Raw genomic sequence first — 24,642 nt, 5'->3', positions numbered from 1 at the left:
TATTGCTTTTTGTCGTTCTTGATAATTTTCTATGAAGAAGCAACGAGTAAATGGATAAAGTACAATTGGGTGAACACCTCAGACGAGATATTTTTGCACGAAAAACAGAGATTTGCGTCAAAATGGCTTCCAGAAATGCACATATCATCAGCTGGATCGAAGGCGAGCTTTTGCGCGACACTTGTATTTCATTGCTTTGGTACCTTGTGTTCTCCTAGATAAGAAAAACTAACTTTCGGTTTCCGTTTTTCTTTTGCATTTTTAAACTAGATGGCAGTGTAAAACTTGGAATATCAAGGGGAAATGCAAGATACGAGTTCTGGAGATCAGATGCTTTCGATCTCAACGCACTGTGTTTGTGATTGCAAACTCATGAGGCCTCACGGGAACTTGTGAAGACAAGGGTATGTCTCGCTGTATTTAGTTATTATATGAATAAATAACCCTGTGAATAGCTTCGTTCTATTAAAGTAATTTAATTGCAAATTATCGAGTGGACCGACATATTTGCTCGAAATTCCGACGCTTTTGGCGGCTGCCGCCTGAAATCAGTTGGACATCGGCGCCCGCTGTAGTCTATTTCTTATCTTGTATTTTGTTTTAAGATTTTCAAATTGGTGGAATAGGTAGGGCTTGAGCGTAAAAAAGCCAGGAAGAATTGAACTCACTCATTTATACAACCGAAATGGGTAGACTGCTTTTATTCGGAGGCACAGTTAATTTTGGCGCCAAAAGGCAAAGATTTTGGTCACGTGGCTTTTCTTGTCAAAGCAAAAACCTGAACGCACGTGATAACATTACTGAGCATTTCATCCAACAAGTAAATTTTATCCAAACATAAATGTCGTCATGTCTATTACTGTATTTTATATACAGCAAAGGGATTGGAAGATTTTTGTTAGACTGACTTCAATTTAAATATTAAAATACCGTATTTTCTCAATTAAACGCCCCCGGCGTTTATTCTAAACTTGGCTTGGTGGACCTGGCGTTTATTTGAAGCCGGCGTTTAATCGGGGCCCGGCATTTATTAACAGACTGTAATTTTCTGTCAATTTTTCAGAATGTTTTTTTGTTGTTTTTTTGTATAATTTTTAGAGGTGATCATCAAGAACTTAAAAAAATAACGATAGCAAACAAGAAAACAGCAAACACAAGTGTTCGCTTGCATACGGTGTAAACCAGTTTAAATCATCGATTGCAATCAGAATTTATCAGATTTATTTAGTTAAAGCAATAAAACGAAACAAAACAAACACAATGAGAAAGATAGATGTCTGGTACCTTTGTATGATTGTGGATGACTTCTAAGCGATTGTGTGAATCCTCTAAAAATGAGTAGCTCCGGTGAGAAGAGAACTAATTGTTTGCTCAATCGATCTGTCTGAGTTTCTCATCGATCGCCAAAACCGCCGTGTTTACGATAATTTCTAATGCCTTGAGAACCATCTCTTGAAAATATTTTCGGTCCAAAAACCTTGGTAGTTAATTTGAAAAATTCCCAATGTTTAAAATATCCAGGACTTGAACTGGTTTCTTTCAAATCAAAGAAATTTTCATTCAGCAAAAGTGGCCATGTTTACTTCCCTGGATGTCAAAGGTGGCGTGGCTAAGTAACCAAGCCTTCAAAGCTATAATCACCTCGCGCGGGGTGATTGTAGCCTCATAAGCCGAGCTTCTCGACCAATCAGAATGCTTCAATTCTTATAATCACCTCTGAAATTATACTAAATATAATTATGGAAAGGTGGATTATTGGGGATTGAACACGTTTATGTTGCAATCGTGATTTGTGACAAACAACATTAAAGGAGCATACAAGTAAAGGTTATAGGTACAAAGGTTTAAGTTCATAAACGGCAATGTCGCCAACGTCCTTCTCGTTTTTTGAAAGACCTCCAACCTTTAAACAAACACTGGAGGGGTCCTCCAGATTTCAACGACTGTGAGCACTAACACAAGAAAGCAAATGCGTCAGGAACGCAAACATTGCTAGGTTTTATTTTGCTGTACAGCGCCCATCCTAGCTATGTTACGCCAGACTTTTCCTTTGAATGTTTACTGAAATTTCCAAAGAAGCATACCGTACTAGTATGTCATAGCAGTGCCATTTAAGAGAATATATTCACTTGTTAGCTTGACCTCAAATAAACGCCGGGGCCTGGAACAAATGCCCCCGGCGTCTATTTAAAAATTAGCAATTTTGACCCGGCATTTATACGAGGCCGGCGTTTAATCGGGGTCCGGCGTTTAATCGAGAAAATACAGTACACGTAATTGCAGGGTGCCCAAATGCTCTTATGTAAGAAATCTTGGGTGCCCAGCCCATACAAGCTTCTATGATAGCAAAATTATACAAGTTGGCTAAAGACAAAAGTAGGTCGTTTGTGGCATGTGGGCTCTGTTAAAGCACAGCTATACAATTGTGTTGTTCCAAAAAAATCTATACCTCCCCCATAGAAGGGTTTTTGGTGTGAACCTCCCCGCCCTAAGGAAGTTCCATTTAATCTTCATACTTTCTTTAAAAATCTTGGCTTGTGAGACCCCTCACCTCTTTGGAATTTCCAGTGACCTTCTGTGGAGTAGGTATGGATATTTCCTGGAACTGCACAATACAAGTCCTCTGGCAAGCCTGATTTATCCGGTTGTGTTCATAACTGCGAGGATCTTCTCTTAATTTATTTACAAGTCTTCTGTGTTTGTTAACCAAATGAAACTGAATGTTTTACCGATCTCTTATGAAAAATAAATTTCGCATGAAGGCACCAGAGACAGACAGTTACTTTGTCAACACTATATCGGCTTGCTAAACAAAACCGTTTTGCACCTTTTTATTACTTGTGCCTAATTTCAAGGGTCAGCAAAGCAAAGCCCTTTTGATAGCTGAACTACACAATAAGCTTACTTGTCCACAGTGCATTTATTTTTAACACCATTGTAAATAATTACCTTTTCACAAATTCTGCTTGGATTGTGAAGGAATTACATTCCTTCACTCTTCCACTGAACTGAGATCATCAGGAGAATCATCCTGTAGAGCTTCACATTTTGTTGATCTTGGCTTGTACTTTTTTCTTGGCTTTTGGTTTGGCTGTATCCTTTGTGCCCTATCCCACTCCATGACAGCAGTTGAGGGGTCATAGGTCTCCATTGGTGGTCCTTCCTCTTGGATCCTCAGGATATCCTGAAGAGTTCCCTGGGAGAGTGAAGCTCTCTTGGTGGTCTTGACTCTTCCCAAGCTGCTGAACATTCTCTCCAATGCAGCATTGGATACAGGAAGGGAGAAAAGTAAACGGATCAACAACAGAATGTTTTGCCATTGCAAAGCTCTTGATGAATGGCAAATTTGTGACCTTGCACGGGAAAACGTACTTTAACGCTATTTCGTTAAACGACTTAAATCGTTTGTTAGTCGTTAGATTACAGTTAGAGCGACTAAGAAAATCGTTAGAGGCGTTAGAATGGTCGTTAGAAAAATTTTCTTTGTCGTTAGAAGCGTTAGAAAAATCGTTAAAAAAGATCATGCACGTCGTTAGATGTATCAAGAAAGGTCGTTCATATCGTTAGTAAAAATCGTTAGAATCTCCGTTCAAGTCGTTTGAAACTTTGGAAAAATCATTTAGAAATACCTTCCAAGTAGTTTTGAACGCTAAAGGAAGTAATACTTGTTAGATTATCGCTCTGTTATCGTTTAAATCGTTATGTTAGTCCAATTGTTTTATGAACGCACCTCAAACGAATCAGTGTCTTCGACTTGTGTTTAGGAGAAATGCGAACGCGACTTCAGGCAAGCAAGCAAACAAGAAATAATTTTGTCCCCCTGAAGAAGGCAGCATTGCCGAAACGTTGGGAATTCAGACAAGAGTTTCCGTAAATAAAACCGGTTCTTAACTTTGACTTGTGAAAATTCTGTAGTCGGCAAACGAAACATTCCACATGAAAAACATCGGAGCCGTAAAGCCTTCCGTGAATATTAAATTGAAAGACAGACTTGTGTCGCGCCATCGCGTCTACATGTAGCTTGAAATAAACTTGTTTTATTTTTTTGTGAATTTGGCATAAAATTCTTAAAACCTAAATTTTTCTTGAATGAAACTTGTCTTCATTTATAACACAGATAATGGCGTCAATTATAATTACAGCTTTAGAGGAGTTATACAAATTTTGCTTTTTTAAAGCGGCGCAGCCAAAAGAGTCTAAAAGTTGGCAAAATTTGCATATGTCAAAAGTAATTTGAAACCTTTCAAATAAACTCTATCGTAAATAAATGTAACACAACGCCGCACACAAGTATCCGATTTAGATTCTTTCATACACATCTAAACTGTGTTTTTCTAAAGAAAACTAAATGGCAGATTGAACTTTAAGGTTTAATATTTGCGTCCTAAAGCGTCATAACACAAACAATTCGTACGCGTGACATTACACGCGTGCTTCATGTTTGTCCGAAGATCGCCTGATCGCAGGTTATGTTTGTGATTCGGCGGGACCGAGCTAACTCCAACTCGGTTTCTTCTTAAAGTTAAGAAGGAAAACACTTAAGAAACTTCCCCGCAATGCTCGTCTTTAATCTGACGTGGTCGAAGAGTCGAAAATATGCGACAGTTATTTTACATCTGCAGCGAATTCTGCTTTCGATGTCAGCGAGATCTTTCCGTGAATGTTTTGCGAACGCACTGTTTTATACCATTATGAACTTGGAACTTTCGGTAAGTAATAAAGATTTTATTTGAAAATGTTTTGACGTCCTTCTAATAAGCTAGACTAGTTCTTAGACTAGCTGTGTATCATTTCTCGTCCAATTTTTTGCTCAAAGCACATGTTTCGGTCGTAATGCCTTCTCGATCTCGGCGCGAAATGAGTTTAATATGATTTAAAGCTTTACTTGGCAAAAATTTTTATCTTTTAAAATAAGTTCACAAGGTGGATGTTTTGATCAAACGTCTTAGTTTAGTAAACCAGTCGATAGTTTGAACGTTTTAGTTGTTTATGTTGTTTAGCCAATTCGTTAGTTCGCTTGTTAGAGTCGTTTTAAAAAGTCGTTAGGCACTTCGTTAGAATGTTCTCACAAGTCGTTAGATATTTTTGCTTGAGCGTTCAACTCGTTAGAAAAGTCGTTAGAGCGTTAGGAAAAGTCGTTAGTTACTCGTTCGTTAGACGTTAGTTTTTGCCCGTTTAACGAATTATCGTTAAAGTACGTTTTCCCGTGCAAGGTCACATTTTATACCGCGTTGCTCTGTAGTGACAAGAAGAAGGTGACAAATACTGTACAGTGTAGTCAAGCATATCATGCCATTCATCGACCACTTCCAGTTGTGATACCTGGAGTCCTTGTTGTTTGAGGGGTTCTTGAAAGTGAATGACTTCATCCATGTACTCATTACCACTGCTGCTGAAATCCCATGCTTCACAGTTCAAGATGGAGGCAATGGAGGCAATGTCACTGCTACCACCAAGGCGAGCTTCTACTGCATCATTCAACAATTGAATGTACAGTACCGCTCAAATGTAAGTTGACAGTCTCGACTCGATCCTCGAAACTCGATCCTCGAGACTCGAAACTCGAAATGTTCGAGTTTCGAGGATCGAGTCTCGAGTCTCGAGTTTCGAGTCTCGAGGATCGAGAAACAAGGCGGTCTCGAATATTCATAACTCGAAAGGCTTTCGAGGAAACGATTTATTTCTCGAGGAAAGAATAAAAGCCGCTCGCACCTCATGTACAAGTGTTTCGCGTCCACCTTCAGCGCATGAAATATAAACCTTCCCCGACATGTAACATTCGACAGTACGATATATTCGCGCCGATCGTAATTCCGTCTACTTACCTAAAAGTATTGAAACAAACTCGTCCTTGAAAGCCGTGATCGCCGAATTAAATTTAGAAAAGGACGTGAAAAGAATCTGTAGTTCAAACTTGTGCTCTCCCTTGTCAATGTTTCAACCCGCCGTAAGTGCATGTTTTCAACCACGAAGATATTTCAGTTATTGGTTTACAAGTTCATCCTGAGTTTTCGCAAATAAAACTACAAATTTATTTTCTTTCACAAAATGTTCTGTAATTCAGCATCTGAAGCATTCGATGCGAAACGATGTAAATGCCACGAATCTTGTAAGCTGAGCCGTAGAAATTAGAACCGACAAAATCGCGCAAGCAAGTTTCAGAAGCCTGAATTTCAGACGTCTCTTTCTGGTCGCTACTGAAATTCAGACAAAAGTTTCCGTAAATAAAACCGGTTCTAAAATTTGAGTTGTAAAAATTCTGTAGACGGCAAACGAAACATTTCACGTGAAAAACATCGAAGCCGTGAAGCCTTCCGAAAATAAATGGCAAGACAGACTTATGTCGCGCCATCGCGTCTAGCTTGAAATGAGCGTGTTTTATTTTTTGTGAATTTGGCATAAAATTCTTAAAACCTAAATTCTTCTTGAATGAAACTTGTCTTCATTTATAACACAGATATCGGCGTTAATCATTATTACAGCTTTAGAGAAGTTATACAAATTTTTCTTTTTTAAAGCGGCACAGTTATAAAAGTTGGCAAAATTTGCATATGTCAAAAGTAATTTGAAACCTTTCGAATAAACTCCAGCGCAAATAAATTTAACACAACCCCGCACGCAAGTATCCGATTTAGATTCTTTCATACACACGTAACTGCGTTTTTCAAAAGAAAACTAAATGACTGAGTGAACTTTAAGGTTTAATATTTGTATCCTAAATCATAACACAAACAATCGTATGCGTGACATTGCACACGTGCTTCATGTTTGTCCTAGGATCGCCTGAACGCAGGTTGTATTTGTCCATGTTGATTCGACGGGACCGCGCTAACTCCAACTCGGTTACTTCTGGTTCGATTTTCCCTCAATTCATTCATTATAGACGGTTTCGAGCTCCTATTTCGAACTTTTTGGGACGGTTCGAAATATTAAACGACCAAGCGTGCGTTGCTACAGCAGAGATGAGTAGCCGGCACGCTGGCTTCCATAGTACAACTTTCGAGAGTGCGGCCCGCTTGAGCAATTTTATTCTCGAGGAATCATTCAAGCGACAAGCTCATTATTTTTCTCGACTCGAGACTCGATCCTCGAGCCTCGAGACTCGGAAACTCAAAATTTTCGAGTTTCGAGGATCGAGTCTCGAGTCTCGAGGATCGAGGCTCGAGGGACTGTCAACTTACATTTGAGCGGTACTGTAAGACTTAGCATCTTTGCTTAAATGTTTAATGGCATTCGCAAACCCAGAAATCTTAATGCTTTGATATTCCTCATTCTCCACCTTGTCAATGTAGTGTTTAACAGTTTGAAGCTTGTGCACTTGTTTTTACCGAAGACTGTCCAGCTGTTTCCTGACTGTGGACATTGCAGAAGAAATAGTGACTGTTTCAACATCTTCTGCCTGAAACGTTTGGGAAAGAACGACAGCTGGCTGTAATAAATCAACAAAGAAGCAAGAGTTAACAAAGGGTTTACCACTTTTTCATTTTGGCAGATAGCCTTTCAACTTGCTTTGGTCACTGGATTTCACTGATTTATCGCAGCTCAGTGTTTCTAGATGTTGAATGAATAATCCGAACTTGTCAACTAGAACCTTTAAAGTGGATAGTTTGTGGCAAATCCATGGAGTGCCACTGGCTCTCTTTGAAATTTATTTACCGGACATTTGTCCGATGACCGACTGTTATTTGCAGGCTTGCTCTTTGCTCAGCTTGGCTCAAACTCAGACAGAACATCACGCCTCAGCTGCAAAGAAATAATTTACAGCTTATTCGGTTTGGGCTATTTTCAGAAAGCTTACCTTAGTTATATATAAATTACACCATTTATAGCTTGTATTTTCAATCTCAAGCTTTCCTTTCACGAGAAAAGTAAAGTTTCTTAAGCTATAATTCCTAAGAATAAGAAAACCTATCACCTTTCTATTCTAGTGCTTCACGGCTTATCATTTATTTAAGGCAAGGAAAAAGCCAACACAAACTACACCCGTACAACTGTGCACCAAGAAACCAAACAGTCTGAAAGCTTCAATACTGCGGAAGAACAGCTTCCTTCTTATGATAGACCAAAACTCGTTGAGTAACAGCTAGGCTCAAAGTGAGCCGAGCACAAGGCTGCATGCTTGTTGATAGGCTCGCCAAAGTCGACATGTTGGTGTTGCACAAATTTTACCCATTGTGCCTGCACTTTTGGATCGGTTGGGAACTGATACATTTTAATTCCTGTTGTGTAACTTGTGTTCTTACAACTTTGCTTGTTTGGTGCCCCAGCAACACAATATCATCCACCTCTTCGAATCGGTTTCCCTCCACTCTCAACCATCTTGAAAATTTATCAAAAAAGTAGATGTCACAAAGGTCATGTGACGTACCTTTTGGCTGCATGCCACTATGACAAAATTTTCGCTAAAATAGCTTGTATTTTCTTGATTTGGAGAAATCTAATTTACATTTACTTTCTACACACTAATTTACATATGCGACTTTTAAAACCGGTTTCGTCAAAGACCTCGTCAGTAGTTCGCTATATAAAATTTGAATATAAACATACGTCATGTAATAACACACGAAAAGTAACTACTCGACACCAGGTCCTTAAAATTTGTTACAAAGACTCGGAAACAAGAGTTTTTCAGTTCGCTACAGCGTGATAACAGTTCTTGGGATACGGACATAATTCCACTCATTTTTGGAGTTAATTAGCTTCCTTTCGTCAACCTTGTTAATCACAACTGACTCTGTGACCTGTTTCAGCATAGCGTTGTCACGAAAAGTTCCCGTTACATTCATTACGAAGTTTGGAACGTTCCCCTCATGCCTGTCACAAGAATGCCTCCACATCACAGAGCTCTCCTCCCGCCGTTCCAAAGCATTCAGATGTTCTCTCCCGCAAGGGAAAGCACTTCGTGACGTCTCTCCGATGTACTTGTTACAGCAAGCCTGACACACCAGCTCGTAAGTTACCCCTGTACTGCGGCAAGGTCCTTTTCCGTCAGATCGGCAGACCAGACAATCGACTCTCATGCAACGCTTTGCTTTAAAAGGGTCTGACTTCTGCAGCATGCTCTTGAGCGTTGTACCCGACTGCTCTACAACTCTGACTTTAAACCCTGTCTCCTTGATCTCTTTCACAGGGCACGAAATTAACTTTTTTTTCAAGGAGCCCTCTGGCTCCTAAATTTTCCAAAGTGGTCGCCAAGTCCAAAAAGTTAGGAGCCAATTTTTTTTTACAGGATAGGTGAAAAAAAAAAACACATTATACAATAGTGTCAAATTGAGGGGTTTTTGTAGCTTTGAATCGAAGTGGAGTGACACTATTAACTTAATTGAACGTTTTTGTTCAGATCTTCATACAACAAAATTTTCTGGTTATGTTGTTAACAAACAGATACGATTAAACACTTCCAAACTTTTATAGCAAGTTTGTCATTTGTAAGATTTATTCTGTTTTTCCCTCACAGACCATCGAATTTGATGATCATGATCAGATGACCACTTATCTCGGGCTCCTGTAAATTACATCGTCATGTGCACTGTAATATCAACCATATCCCAGAATGTCCTCACTTACAAAAAATCTTTCAAACAATTTTAGAAAAAGTTGACAAGTCTGCTAACTATTACTTCTAATGTAAACGTCACGAAAAAGCACACTGGACTACATCATGTTAACCTGTCATCATTGCTGGAAAAACAAGACATGTCCCAACCTCTTTTATAATCATAAACTATTCAAACGCAGTGGAACCTTAGTTACCCGACTTCAACTACATAACAAAACAGTAGCAAGTTACGTCTTTCTTGTTTGTTGCAGCATTGTTTCAAACGTACAATGTGTATCTACCCGAGTTATCTGAGCTATTTTACATGTAATCCTATTTTATTTCAAAGCCATTGCTAAACAGACTTAATTTTCGAGCATTGCATGGACTACACATAATGATACCTTAGTAACAACACTAATTGCAATTTCTGTCAACTGAAACTCTGAATTTCACGAAGTTTAAGGGAACCTAGCAACTTTAATAGTGCATACTTGTGACCCATTTCTAAACAACATTTCTCAACATAATTTCAGATTCCAAATGTCAGAGCGCAAATCCGTTTCCAGGTACTTTGTGAACAATACAAGTCATTGCAAGGTCTTTAAACGTCACATTTTGCAATCTTACGATCTATGATTTGAAGCTGGAAATGAAGGGGTGATGATGTTCACTTCTAGGTGCGGGAAAAGTTTGGTCGTCGCTTTCTTTTGCCTTTAGATCTGTCTCGTGTAAACCAGCGGTTAACTGAAGGAGCTGGGTTGAAGTTATCTAGTGATGGACCTTGAGCTGAGATTCGAATTAATCCTTCTAGCGTTGGGGTCTTCAAAGACGCTCGGAGGCTACTTTTGATCCTGTTCTGTGCAGAGACCATTCTTTCACAGCCAGCAGCCGATATGGGCAGGACAAGGAGAATCTCAACAAGATGAAGGATGTCTTTGAGATCAGTTTTATATGGATCTTTGGAGAGCAACATTCTCCATAAGCTGCAGTAGTCCTTGTCACGGAACTGAGCGTTGACAGCGATCTTCAAAGAGTGCCACTGGTGTATAACATCCTCAACCTGGCATCCTGCTGACCTCAGGGCTGGATCAAACCAATTGACCAGTCTTTCTATGTTAGTATCCCCGAAGTCGACCAAATCTGAATCTTTGGCTGGCCAGGAGTCGACATTGAAGATCAAAAGATCCTGGACGACATCAGGTGAACCATACAAGGTTTGCTTTATGGAGGAGCTTGGTGTATTCATCAGTAATCCAAAACGTTCTTTAAGGCCATTCACACAAAGATCTACAGTTGTATTGACCTCAGAAGAGAAACTACAGTAGGACCAGCACCAGACCGCTTTGCTTTTCCCTCTAGACTTCCTTCCATTTGGATCCCTTGAAATTCCATGCCTCCTTTGTCATCAGACTTGCTCAAGACGTCTTCAAACTGTTGAAAATGTCCCTTTGGAACATGGCGACTTTTTAGGCAACTGATTTCCGCTACTGTTTCATTGAGCTGAGAAACAGCAGCGGGGAGGATGAGAGCGGCACTTTGCATCTTCAGACTGAGCCTGCCCAAAATGGTGAACATATCTGCCAAAAAATGACAGAACGCCGCAAACTGGACATCTCGCATTCTTTTGGCGATGTATTTTGCTCGACCTTTAATGTCGGCGTTGTTCGAAGATGCACTCAAATGGTCCATGTGGTAGACCACAAGAGCATACTGGCCAGTGGTGTCATCTGGTGTTTTGGACTCGCCAGGCTTGATGAACACTTTAAGTGCGCGACTCACATGCGGCAACCATCGCGTTCCAGTAACTTGGGTTGGTTTTAGGACATTTACGCCAAGCTCGCCAGCAAGAGCTTTTAGATCGCGTGCACTTTTTGCGCTGTAGTGGTAGGTCTTCCATACCAGGTTTAGTACTTCATATACGTCCTCAACCAACTTGCATTTTCTCTGCATCTCGAGAAGGGCTAGTTCAAGCCTGTGGGGCAGACAGTGAAAGTCTACCAAGTATGGAATGTCTTTTCTAATGAGTGCAGCGACTCCGCCCTTTTTCCCCAGATTTACACTGGCACCATCGGCCCCAAATGCTACAACGCTCTTTTCCCAGTCAGTGACGTCTTCTAACGCGCTTACTACGGCTTCCTTTACACCTAAAAAGAACAATAGAAGAGAGGAACAGAAAACGGGGTTTATTGAGTACTTTTAGAGTCCTGTTTTCATTTGATTACATCTATTATGAAGTTTTATTTAATAGAACAGGAATGATGTACTAGGCCATTTTATCTTTGTTAGTGCAAACGTAGTTGGTTTCTTATAGTTTCATATGCATTCATGATTATTATCACAAAATCTAATGGTTTGGACCATGGTAAAATAGAAATGGAAAATGCATTAAAATGCTTAGGCAGTTATTATAGAAACGTACCCTCAGCATGGGCATGTGCAACAGCTTTGTGTCCTAGCATGCAGTTGACAGGAAGCCCATCTCTTACAAAACGGCAAACTATGGTTTCGTTCTCCACACCACTGAAATCAGCACTTCCATCCGCCATTATGCTGAAAAAGTTTTTTGAGTTTAGCTCTTGGATGAGGTCTTCTTTAAGGCCTTCAGACAAAAACGAAACCAATCCCGCGCAACTTTTCTCGTTTGCGTACATAAGGTTAACGTTTAGTCCATTTTTGTTCTGAAGCGAAAGCAACCCTTCAAATTTAGAAAAGGGTAGTTCCTCTTTCGCAACAAAATATGCAGTGTTTAGCTTTATTTCCATTTCTTTGCGGTCTTGAGCCTGTATGTCTTTGTTTATCTTTGAGAAAGTTTTGAAGATCTGACTTTCCTCAATTGTTTTTTCCTCTGCAAAGGACTTCTCTCTGGCGCGGATGTGCCCATAGCTAGTAGCATGTTTTTTGAGTGTGTCTTTTTTGAAACTAGTACAGCCTTTCAAAAAATCTGTTTTACCAGCTACGCTTGAATGTTTACAGCATATGTCGCATGTCATCACGTATTTATCATCATTGAAATGTAGCCAAGGGAATTCATCTTTCCATTTGGGAATAAATCGCCGCTTTTGTTCGTCTTTTTCTTGTTTGCTGTCATCAGGTCTTTCACAGCTTTTTGTGGGTTTCTGTTCACGTGGTAGCTTTGTTTGTTGCTTTTGTGGCTGGACGCTGGGTGTGGTTGGGAGATCATTCTTCTTTACGGGCTTTCGGCTCTCTTCATCAGCAATGCTAGCAGAATTTGGCTCTTTCTCTTTCTTTCGTTTAGAACTTGGTAAGCCAAAGTAGCCATCCAAGGTTACGGGTCTCTTTTTTGGTTTGGCTGGTTCAACTGTTACAGTTTCTTGTTGCTGATGCTTTTCAGGCTGACTTTCGTTCTCTTTAGCACTAGAAATACCGCCCTTACTGGCAGAATATAACGGAACAAAATGATTTGGAGAATACCAAGCTCCGCTTCTGTTATCTAGGTTCCCGTCCCTAGACCACAACACAAAGAGCGTTTCAAGGGGTACCATGTTCTGAATCTCCCGTGGACCTATTTCAGCGTGCAAAAAGTCCCGTATCCAAGTTTGACAATTTGGATATACAGAGAAGATAGGCCTGGCAAGAACCGTCGATAGCGCAGCAATGTGAAAAAAACCACTCCACTCATTACATTTAGTTGCAACCAGAGCTTCCGACCAAATTGCATCCTCTTTGCTCTTGTTGGTGTTGAAATAAACCGAATCACTATCTCTAGTCAGGCAAAGGGAAAATAGCTTGTCTTCTTGATGATTGGCCAAGGAAAACGAAGTTAATCTTGGGTGCTGTATGTAGAATTCACAGTTCAGGAGGAGCTCAACAGCCACAAGCAAACGCAGAAGACTCATTTGTGTTTCGTCACCCACCAAAGCTAACGACACAGCATTAAAAATCTCGATGATTTGGTAAGTGCAGAATGCAATATGGAACAATTGAAAGTATGATGTTTTATATATGTTCGTGTTTATTTGCTTTACTTTACTTTCGGAAAAACTGTTCACAGGCTACTTGTATTCTTTCCTAGGTGTTCCTTACGTTAATCTTTGCAAACGTAACACGACACTTTCGTTCGTTTGTAACAAAATACTTTTGTTTTCCTTGAAAATGCCGTAACATGAAACTCTTGTTTTTTGTTTGTTTTACGGCGACATCGATGACATTTGTTTAATTTAATTAAGTTACGGTTTAAACTGCACGAAAGACGATTCTCAAAACTAAAGAACAAATCTAATCAAAAAACATCTTTTTCGAAAGGGTTTTTAAAACGCAGTACAGCTAGGATATTTGTTTCCTGGTTATCAGGTGTTCACGCCGAAAATCCCGGTGCAAGTTTTTGCATACCTAATTACGATTTACGAAAGCGCTGTGAACACGTCACACGCTCACTCAAGCATGAAGCCGAGAAGCACGTAGTGTGAAGATTTCTTTCAAGAAATGTCGGAACCGTCACGAAAGCATGTTCAAACACTAAAGCGGCAGAGGTTTTACAAAATAAAACGGAGGTTAGTTCAACCGATGGAGAACAAATAAAAGGAAAGGAAGTGACGGATGTAACATGATATTGTTGTTTTTTTCTCGCAGATCGCTGTGATGCCTTTTAAGTCTAATTAAATTAACGCCACGGATTCTACAGGAATTCAACCGCATTGAAAAGCACACCACGTTAGGCTTTAATACAAAATTTCTAAACACGTCACTGTTATTTTAATTTTCGATAGCTTGAATTTCAGTTTGTTATTGAAACAGCAAACGAGATACTTTTGTTTTTGTCAAAAACATGTAACATACTTTTGTTTTTGTCAAAAACGGATGTAACATGATGTTTATGGTAACGTGATTTATTTTCTGCAAAGAAGGCGACATTGATTATAACACAGATGTTATCAGGTTATCAATTAATTATGAGATGCTAGATCACCTTTTCTAAGAAAACAGCATTGCCATATCAAGAAATATTTCACATGATCTGCTATGACGCCTTACTGTCTAATTCAATTAATTTGTGGTTTTAACTTGGGGCCACGGAGTCTACACGAATCCTTCTGCAGAAGAAAAACGCAATGTTCGTGATGAAGACTGATCTGCGCATGCGTTTAGCACAAAGTATTTTTTCCAGAAAGAATTGTACCACAAGGAGAGCATAGTGCTTTCTGAAACAAATATATACCTTGAGTTCTTCAATTGTAAGTATCGTAATGGACTCCCCGATTTACCAAGGGCACACGGTCAGGTGCTCTCCATCCCCTCCCCCCTTTACAGAAATAATTAATTAATTGATATTAATTAATTAATTGGTGATTAAAAGTTTACACCGCGTTAGCGGTTTAGTGGCTTAGTGGTTTAGTGGTTTAGTGGTTTAGTGGTTTAGGGGTTTAGCAAACGCCAACCCACCAAACCATCACAATAGTGCATTCTGCACTAAAAAGGCAGTTTCCATCAGGAGATGTTCTTGTCGCTACTATTTCTGCTTCCAGAGGAAGATCTTCTGGCACCAGTGACATAGCCATTTGATCTGTTGGCAAGCCAACATGGCTGCGGAGCGGCAAAGTGCGAAAGAACTGCTTCTTATCGGCATATTTTTCCTCCAAAGCCCGCGAGAATTCAAAAACCTCGTCCTCGGTCGCGGTTGAACGCGCAGTCAGTATTTGAAATAAATGCTCTCGATCACTGTCTACGTCGCTGCTCATTTTAAATTTAAATCACTCCATAAATTAGATAAATAAAGCCAAATGAGAGCACGTGGAAGGATTCGCCACGGTCGGAAAAGTACGGAATGTTGTGAGCCCGCAATATGCGTTGTTAGCAAAAGGGACACTTCATTTCACAATATACAACGTAACGTTTGCAAAATTCAAGATGGCGGATGTTGACAAGTTCGCTTCGTAGCATTCGTGACGATTTTGCTAAACAGACCTTATCGTTCGCACCGATTCATCTACTTTAAAGCTTTATTTAGTTGGAAAATACATCAAGGTAAGATATACAAAACCCAAAGAGTTCTGATCGCCAACTTGGCGACTAATTTTTGAATCTTGGTCGCCAGCACGAAAACTTAGTCGCATTGGCGACTACATTAGGCGCAATTTCGTGCCCTGTTTCATGTATCGGTGTTTAAGCTGGGAGCCTGGTGATGCTGGCACGAAAATCACTGTGTCGAACCCTCCTTTCTTGTACCAAACCTCACGCTTTCTCCGTTTCTCTCGTGCTCGATCCAACTTTCTCCACTCTCTTGGCCTGTACAACGGCGTCTCACCACTCGCATCTAGCTCTATCAGGCGGTTGTAGGCAGTCAACGCTGATCTCACCACTTCCGTACGAAACTTCCGATCATAACCGGAGTACTTGAGTCGCAGCATCATGTGGTTGACATGGGCAACAACAGTTTCCCAAGGGAACTCTCTACTGCAGTTGAAAAATATTCTCAACACTTCTTGAGTTAGTATTGTTCTCTTGCAGTTCCATGGTAAGGCTGATCTTGCATTAATCACGGATCTGGAGGAAACATCTTTGCAGTAAAACTCATGCAACACCACACTGACCGGTCGATCTTGTTCGCCTTCTACTATTCTGTTCTTTTTCTCCACCCAGACCTTTAAGTCGAGTATTGGAAGTTTTCCATCTCCGTGCTGTGAAGGGTAATCGACTTCAAGCTCGATAGACGAGTGAATGCTGTTTCCAATTGACTGGACCAGAAGCATGCATCTTCTATCCGCTTCCACACCTTTTTCTAATTCAGCAACCTGCTATCCTGGATAACTTTGCCATCAACAAACCTGAGGCCAGAGCTGGGAATGTTCATGATGACATTTATGTTATGAACATACCTCTTGTACACCCGTAACCTAAGCCCGTTATCCTCAACCTTCTTCACAAATTGCCTGTCCCACCAGACCATGAACAACTGAGCCAGGACCCCCGTAAGTTCTAGTCCTATGGGACCTCCCCTCGACTGCAACTTTACCTCGTTAAACGTGTACATGTGGTTTTCCATAATAAACAAAAGAACCACCTTCATAGCCTCAGTGAACATCTTTCTGATGGTAACTTCATCGGGCTCTTCAGCAGGGGGTAGCCAAGGTTTATATCTCTTGGTTTTATTTTCATCAAGAGCACAACCTGTGATGGTAGGTGGTCCGCCCCTGTTGGTCTTGCGTCTTGGACAAAACTGAAGTAGCCCCATATCTCTTAAATCCGCTTCAGTCTTGTTCAACGCAAGATACAACCCCAGCTCCTCATCATTTACTCCGACCACCTGTACACTGCTTTTGTGGAAAACTTTACATACCTTCTCTACAGTAAAAGCAATGTCCAAACTCGGATACAGCGCCTTAACATCCGCAGAGCCAACAACAATATCTTCCGTGACATGGCTGTCATTTAACTGCTTAAACCCTGCCAACATCTCTTCAGTATTCAGGCACACACTCTCCGCCTCTTTCCACACCTCTGCCAAAATAAAACTGATTAAATGCGACAGTTTTCGGTTGTAAGTTGTCACCGCTCCACATACGGGCCGCACTGGTGGGCCAACATTGTGGTCAGCCACATTCTTATGATCTTTTCTTAGAGCATACAAGGGGGCAAGAGAAGAATTATGAACCATCATGTTGCTTTTGATTCTTGCTTGGCCTCCAACACCTTCTCCTGCATTGAGGATCCTCACCCACAGAACAGAATGTGCATTCACCTCTACCTGTGCTCTCTGTGCTCATGGGAAAAAGGCACTTCAAAATATTTTGAAAGATTTTAAATGCTGAAACTGTTATTTATACATATTAAATGAACAAAAAACAAAATAAAACATTTCGTGTCATATACACTTTAAAGATGGTCATTACAGTTCTTCCAGTTCTTTTGACATACGTACATAGATACACTGGTTGCATACAACTTGTTCTCTTGATGACATTTAGTCTAACAGCTTGTATGAGGTGAAAAAGTTATCACAGAGTGTGCTTTACCAGTGTACCTTTGTTGATGCACACAGCTTGGTGACCACTGAGTAGCCAAGGCCATTGAATGATAATTTATATAGCGCTTTTTACATACGCTGATCAGTAGGGCTTCAGAGGAATAATAATGAAAATAAAAATTAATTATAAAAAAGTGTATATAACGATAAATAAATTATATTTTATATTACATATTTAAAAGAATACTAGCTACAATTTGATAAAATATTTAACTAACTAAACCTAAAAATGAAAATATATATTGAAATTATTAAGATAATTATAATGTTGAACACCCTGCCGAGACTTTCCAGTAAAGAGAGCTAGCCATTGGCGCTGTCTGCCCAACACTAAATCATTATGCCCTGCTTCATTGGTTTCATAAGCATGTCCTGCTTGAGTGAGGGTCTTTCTTTATATTTTATCATTGGCTCATCTACAGCTTGTTTGCGGCAAGTATGATAATTAACCTTGAAGTTTGTCTTCAAGTCTTCAAGAAATTGATGACCTTGCAAAGTTTGTCAATGTTCTCTTCTCCAGGTCTTGGGATCCTTGAATTGTCTGAAAAGTGCTGATAACTCCAAATTTCAAGAAGCCTGTTTCTGGCCATGATTTTCACATATGCTGGAGTACCTAGGACCCAGCCAGATGATCAGTTATCTCAAAGAAATGGGCAACGATGGATGCTCAGCAATAGAACGCCTAAAAAGGCCTGTTCTTGTAAAGTGACTTCCTTCCATACAGAAGGAGTTTCTTTATTTTGAAGCTCTAAAGTCTGATCGCATACCTGTTTGTTTCTCTCACCATGTTGTTCAAACATATTCTGATAACTTATTGAAAAGTTGGTCTTTTTTCTTCACCACTGTTGTCTCTGTAGCAAGGCTTTTGGGTGCTGTCTCATTTTTCTGGCAAGAGAAACAAACTGCTTTCTCTTGTAAAAACTACCATAAAATTATAAAATACTTCAGTAAGTACAACACCTAACTGGTGTGGTTTTGGCACTGGGTTGAGTGAATTTCTGAGGAAACATACTAGACTTAAATACTTCTTGTTTGTTTCATTATTTTAACTTTAAAAAATTCTCTTGTTCCCTGAAAGAGAATGCATACAAGCCAAAGGTGATAAAACAAAAATGAAAAATGGTACCTCCTTTGTTTACTTTTTTGTGTGAGAGGTTCTCACTTCCATTATTTATTGAATGTCTTTCTTGTGTGACCTCATTTCCATTGGTTTATTTGTGGTGCTTATCCACATTTGTTTTTGGGGTAAGGTTTATGGAGTTGCCTGGTAAAACTTGTTGGTAGCTGATCTCTGCCATGACATGTAAGCACCTGGCTAAAATCGTCTTGATACTTTTCATTCTTCTCCAAGTAATGGTACTTACTGGTGAAGTGCAACTGCTACAGCCAGTGGGTTGCAAAAAAATTTAATAGGTCAATATAACTTCCACCATGACACCTGATAAGGAAAACTTCGAAATTTCAAAGGAAACAAATTCAGACTGTCATGATGTGGAATTGTGATTGTAATTTGCAAAAAAAACTATTCATGAGCAACTCAACAACAACAACAACAACAACCTTTATTCGTGCCAGAAGAGTTTTACAATAAGTGAATACATGCAAAGAGAAAAATTAACAATAAAAAAAGAGCACAGCCACTTAGAAACATTCTAATATTAAACAATATCCCTCATGTTACACCTTAAATAACCACTGATTGGCCTCAATACTGCACCAGAAGGCGATGTTTTCATGCAATCGTCCCTTACTCTAAGAATCAAACAATGAAAGTCTGATCAATGTTGTCAACATAATCAACACTCTGAACAAAAGGATCCTGAAAGACATCATTGGAATTCTGCCACACTGGCACAGAAGCAGTGGGTGGCTAAGCCTATAAAAGAGAAAAAATTGTATGTTTATGTGATGATTTGGATGGACACTGTTGCCAATACCTGTGAAACAGGCTAAGTTTCAATCTGATACATGTATGACATGTTCTTATACAAAAATCTCATTTTATCTAGGAGGAAATCATTTCCTGCATTGTAAATTGTAGAAAGTACAGTTTTATCACTTTACCAGATTTTCCTTGTTTTAATTTAATTACATAACAACTTTAAAAACACAAGATACCTTTGCAATTAATTCATTTCACTTTAAACAAAATCAAACCCAACACATTGTCATGACAGGGTTATATCAACCTGTGGTCTTTTATTCATCTGAAAAATGAAAACCCTCAAATTCAAAGTCTTCTTCAAGTCCTGTAGGAGGAAAGTGGGCACGAATGCAGTACACTGCACATGATGGCAAAGGCCCTCATTTCTTTTCCAAGAACATCCCAGCACCATCTGACAAGTTGTCGATATACTTTATGCCTGTAAAGTTTATGTTGGGGACCCTCGTACGACTCAGAATATTGTTGCTTGTATTGGTGCCAGGTGTCTGCAATACCCATCTGTTGAGACAAACAGCTTGAAAACCAGGATGTTGTTTAATAAAAATCAGGAGTTTTGGAGCCTCCCCCATCTCTACTGCTCCTCTGTTTTTTTTTAACAAATTTGAGGAAAACTGTGAACAGCATTTACACTCCTCATTTCTGCTTGTTATCTGGCAATTGTCACACATGTACCTAAGGGACTTGTCAAAAGTTATTGGAGGTGGGGGGGGGGGGGGTGGGTGGTCTGGAGCATTTGGAAATGTGATAGATAAAAAGCACACAACCCACCCCTTCATTTTGCCACAAAACTAATTGACCCACTCCTAAATGAAGGTTAAAAATCACATAACCCACCCCTTAAAAACAAGAAATTTTTGGTTGCAAATTTAATTAAACCAAATTGGTGTATGATCTTGTGGTGGTTTTGATTTACATTCAGATTTATTTGTTGAAAAATTATTTTTAATACTTTTTCAGCTTTTCAAAGTCACGTTATTAAAGTAAAATTTTGTCTGTAATTTCTGCTGGCATCAAATTATGTGGCGAAGTATGCTCAATGGCACATTGCTATCACTCAAATTGTTGGTAGCCAGTTTTGACAGGGGGATATTGTCTACATCAGAAGTGTCACTCCCAACTTCCTGCAAAACACAGTCTTCACTTTCAGAGTGTTTTTGTTGATTCCAAATCATGGCTTGTTTCAGAGGTGGAGTACTTTGAATCTTTAGCAGTGGATACACTGCCTAAAGCTGATAATTGTATGTGTGCTGTCACTAGGACGAGCTTGTTTTTTTTTTAAAGTTAATTTCTCCTTTGTCAGATTGTGGTGTTCAATGTAAAGGTTAAAGATGGAAACCCTTGTTTTTTAACAAATTCTCGCAGAGGAGTTTCTCACACTCTACATCCTCATACGCCAAGTTTTTCTTCCTTTCAGCTTTCTCCCTTTTTTCTCTTTCTCTCTTTTCTTTCATCATGTGAAGGTATGCGAGGTGATGCAAGTACTTCACTACCAGATCTTGATCCACTGCATACTTCTCTGAAAATGCTTGAATGCTTCCTCCTTCGTCTGGTGAAATTTCACCTGCAGGTTACCAGATAAAATTTTAATGATTCATTTTAATAACAACGATTTATCAAGACTGCTTAAGACTATATGACAAAGACATGTCACACTTCCCAGTAGCTTGTGCCACTGACTGAATGAATCTGTCTCATTGCATTTCTCAGCCCTTCAAACATAAAATCCTTTATTTTAGCACAGATCTCACTCTTCAGCAATACTATTTCTAGCAGTTCATGGAAAGGTTGTCACATTCTAACCTAGTTGTGTGATCAACATGTAACTCCCACCCCACAAGTCTAATGTAGATCAGTTATACATGCAGAGCTTCCAACGTGTGTGTCGAAGGTTATAGGTTATAGATTTTTCCAAGTACTAACTTGTGTCATTGACTTAATAACATCTTTCTCACATGCATAAAAGTGTTGCTGACACAATCACCAACCTGCAGCAAATTGCTTCCTTAACTGCGCTCTAGGTTGAAAGTCATCTGGTGGGCAATAATTGGGTTTTTCAATGTCAGTGAAAACTGGTGTATTATTAGATATGGTCTGGGTGCCCTCTGGATATTGGGGTTTTTGCAACCTGTCTGTGCACAGAATTCACAGTGAACACCTGATTATAAAAAAGATTTAATACATTTCAGAATGTCATTTTACATATACTAGCATAATTTAAAATTAGTGGAATGCGTTCGGTAGGGTGGGGTGATAGGGGTGAAGGGCAGGGAAAGCTGGAGGCATGGGGTGGGAAGTATGATATTTTATTTCCATATTTTCTTGATATCTGCGGTCTGTTTGTCATGTGCAAACTACAATGAAAAGTCCATGTATAAAAATGTATGACATTGCCAAGCTGATGAAACCTGATCTGCTTGTACCAACCCATCTTTCTATAAAACCATAAAAGAAGAATATTTAAACCCTTTTGATTGTGCCAAGCGAAGTGGCTAAAGGTCTTAAATGAATCCAAAATAGAGTACAATGTATATCAAGAAGATACTCTGGAAAATGTTCATACACTGTATCGTTATTTGTAATATATACTAACAGTAACAAAAGACTACTAAACTGAAATGTAGCCATTCCAAACATTTTGATACCAGTCGATTAGTAACAGCTTTTTATTTCCTTACAATCATAAAATACAATAGATGTAACTCAACAGTAATTTAAAATGCTCAACAACTTGAAATAGTCTGCATTAAGCTTTGCTTAGGGTGGCCGAAGGGAATATATTGGTGTATTATAATATTGAGTCTCACAAGTCTCTACGCAGAGAGAAGTTAAATCGGTTTAGTAAAGCAGCTGAGTTGACACGTCACAATTCGGTGTCTTCACCGGGGGCGAATTGCAGCCTCTGTTTCCTACAAAACAAACCACTACACAGCTTTTGATAAGTAGCTTTATTCATATTTGCTACTCAGTAATGACGCTCCGAATATAGATACAACTTCACTTACAGCTTACCTTGGAGAAAACTGCGAAAAATATCAAAATATAAATAAGCGAAGGCAAACGAACGAAGAAAGCACCTGTGAAAGCACAGTCGAAAGTACATGAATTACCAGCTTTGAGCCTGTTATCCTTTCATCGCTGTTGTTGTGTTGGTGAGAAACAAAAATACCAGTGCCTGTCGCCGCGAAGAAGCTCACATAATTTTCACAAACGGCCACTATTTTAACGACGTTCGATGGCGGACTAAAACTCTACTTCCCTGGATAAAACCCTGTTATGCTTTCCATGTCATTTTCGGTATTATTTTAACTTCGGATAAACATTTCGGCCACTTCTTCAAACAAAACACGTCTGGGTGATTCTAAAATGGACGCCATATTGAAACACCACGAAAGCACATGGCATGGAGATGACGTCATTCGCCCCTGAAAAATTTTCTGGGGCGGCCAAATTGATGACCATACAAAGATAGCCCAAAAAACTCGACTACAAACGGATTAGGACAGCGTTCTCCTTCGTCGAACGCAATTAACTATAGACATTATGGATTATTTGGATCCAATATGCCACAGAAGAAAGCTTTCATGGCTGTAGACCACCATTTGTTTTAAAAAAAACTCAAGAGTCAATGGGTTAAAGGAAGTTTCATTGGAAACCACTGTCAACAAGAGATAATTAAAAATAAAAGGTGTGTGCACCAATATCCTTTGAGAGGACTAAAAGTACTGGCAACATTTGTTTCATTGTCCAACTGCAAAACTACAGAAATAACCAACTTTCATATACCTTCATTTCTTTGACAGATCTCCTTAACATACTCAAGATATATCTCCCCCAACTTGTACATGAGCCTTCATGAATGTAGATATTTTGTTAAAGTATGTGTGACCAGGTACACTTGACTTTCTTGATTCAGGACATGCTGAAATCCTGGCCAAATACTCTGAATTGTAGAAGAAATGCTCATCTGCAAACAAAAGTAAGAACTGAAATTGAAAGGATCAAGGTATTAACCACAGAATATATACCACTATAAAGTGGATAATTGCCGACAAAACAAACTACATGTATGCTATCCACTGTGTGGTGATGTATTTGGTGGATAGCATTATCAATCCTTTGGCTGAGTATAACATATTTTTTACACTTCATTTGCCATGTTTATTTCCATGTTTATTGAAAAATAGACTCTATAATTAGCTTGAAACCGACATCGAATTCTGTACGCTTTTGTACACTTACAGAACATGACAGATTTGTTTGCCAATGGAACAGTACTTAGTTGCCAACACCAAAATTTTCCCAGGTGAATAATATAACAAAAAAACTTTCCTCTGGTGTAGTTTTCATTTCAAATCGTTATATACCAGGACTTATTTAAGGCTGTCGAAGTTAGCCTTCAATTTGGCTTTTGTTGAGACATTAAAAATATACCTTCATACAAAGGCCGATAAAAATCGAGTCAAATACAATTGCGAAAAACTTGTTACTTGCTCTTGTTGGTAAGTTATATCACTGTAAGTGTGCAAAGTTTGAAATCGACTGAAAGTGTTTTGTGAGTTCGCCATCTTCCTAAAGTTGTTTGACGATTTGAGTGTTTCAGCAAGGCGAAAAACCCTATTTTACTGATTTTTCAAACTTTTCTGAAATTCAGCCGGAAAAATAATTGAACATTTTGAACATTTTCAAATAGGTGAACAATACTCTGTTAATACATGTAATTAACTAGCTCAACAATTTATTTTTATAAAAAAATTAACAGTCTTCACTTCTGGCTAGTGCAAGGGTGATATTTTTATTTCCATGAGTGAAAAAAGACTTTAAGTATACTTAAAGTCTGCAAACTCGGCTCCCAGATAAAAACATCTTTCTCTTCTGAGACAAAAACTAAAGTTCAACAATGTACCACTTCAAGAGTAAATATCTGTAATGTCAATTATCATCTGTTGGTAGCTGCTGTGGTAAATGTCGTGACACCCATCACGACATAAGCAGACATAACAAAGAAGACAGCCATAGACTGTCTTGACTCTTGCAAATTTCTTGTTTGGGCCTGCCGAACACTTGTTGCATCTTCCTCTCTTGAGATTTCTTTTCTTTGTGTTGTTAATTGATTCATGGCCAACTGTTTCAAAGTTAGTGTCATTACAGAACTGAGTTAGTGTGTTTTTTTCCTGT

At 39.2% G+C, this 24,642-nt stretch overlaps 1 protein-coding gene across 1 annotated transcript in view; it reads left to right on the top strand.

The window, feature by feature from the left end:
- The first annotated feature begins 274 nt into the window (after nt 1-274).
- Nucleotides 275-24,642, top strand: part of LOC144657140 (steroid 17-alpha-hydroxylase/17,20 lyase-like) — an 84,458-nt gene continuing 60,090 nt past the window's right edge. Inside the window, exon 1 of the mRNA XM_078517450.1 lies at nt 275-404. The gene's annotated coding sequence lies outside the window, so the exon portion shown is untranslated. The remainder of the gene's footprint in view (nt 405-24,642) is intronic.

Source organism: Oculina patagonica, chromosome 6 (assembly GCF_052425735.1).
Source record: "Oculina patagonica isolate OP01 chromosome 6, crgOcupat, whole genome shotgun sequence".
Classification (NCBI taxonomy): Eukaryota; Metazoa; Cnidaria; class Anthozoa; order Scleractinia; family Oculinidae; genus Oculina; species Oculina patagonica.
This window is presented reverse-complemented; position numbering and strand designations above follow the sequence as displayed.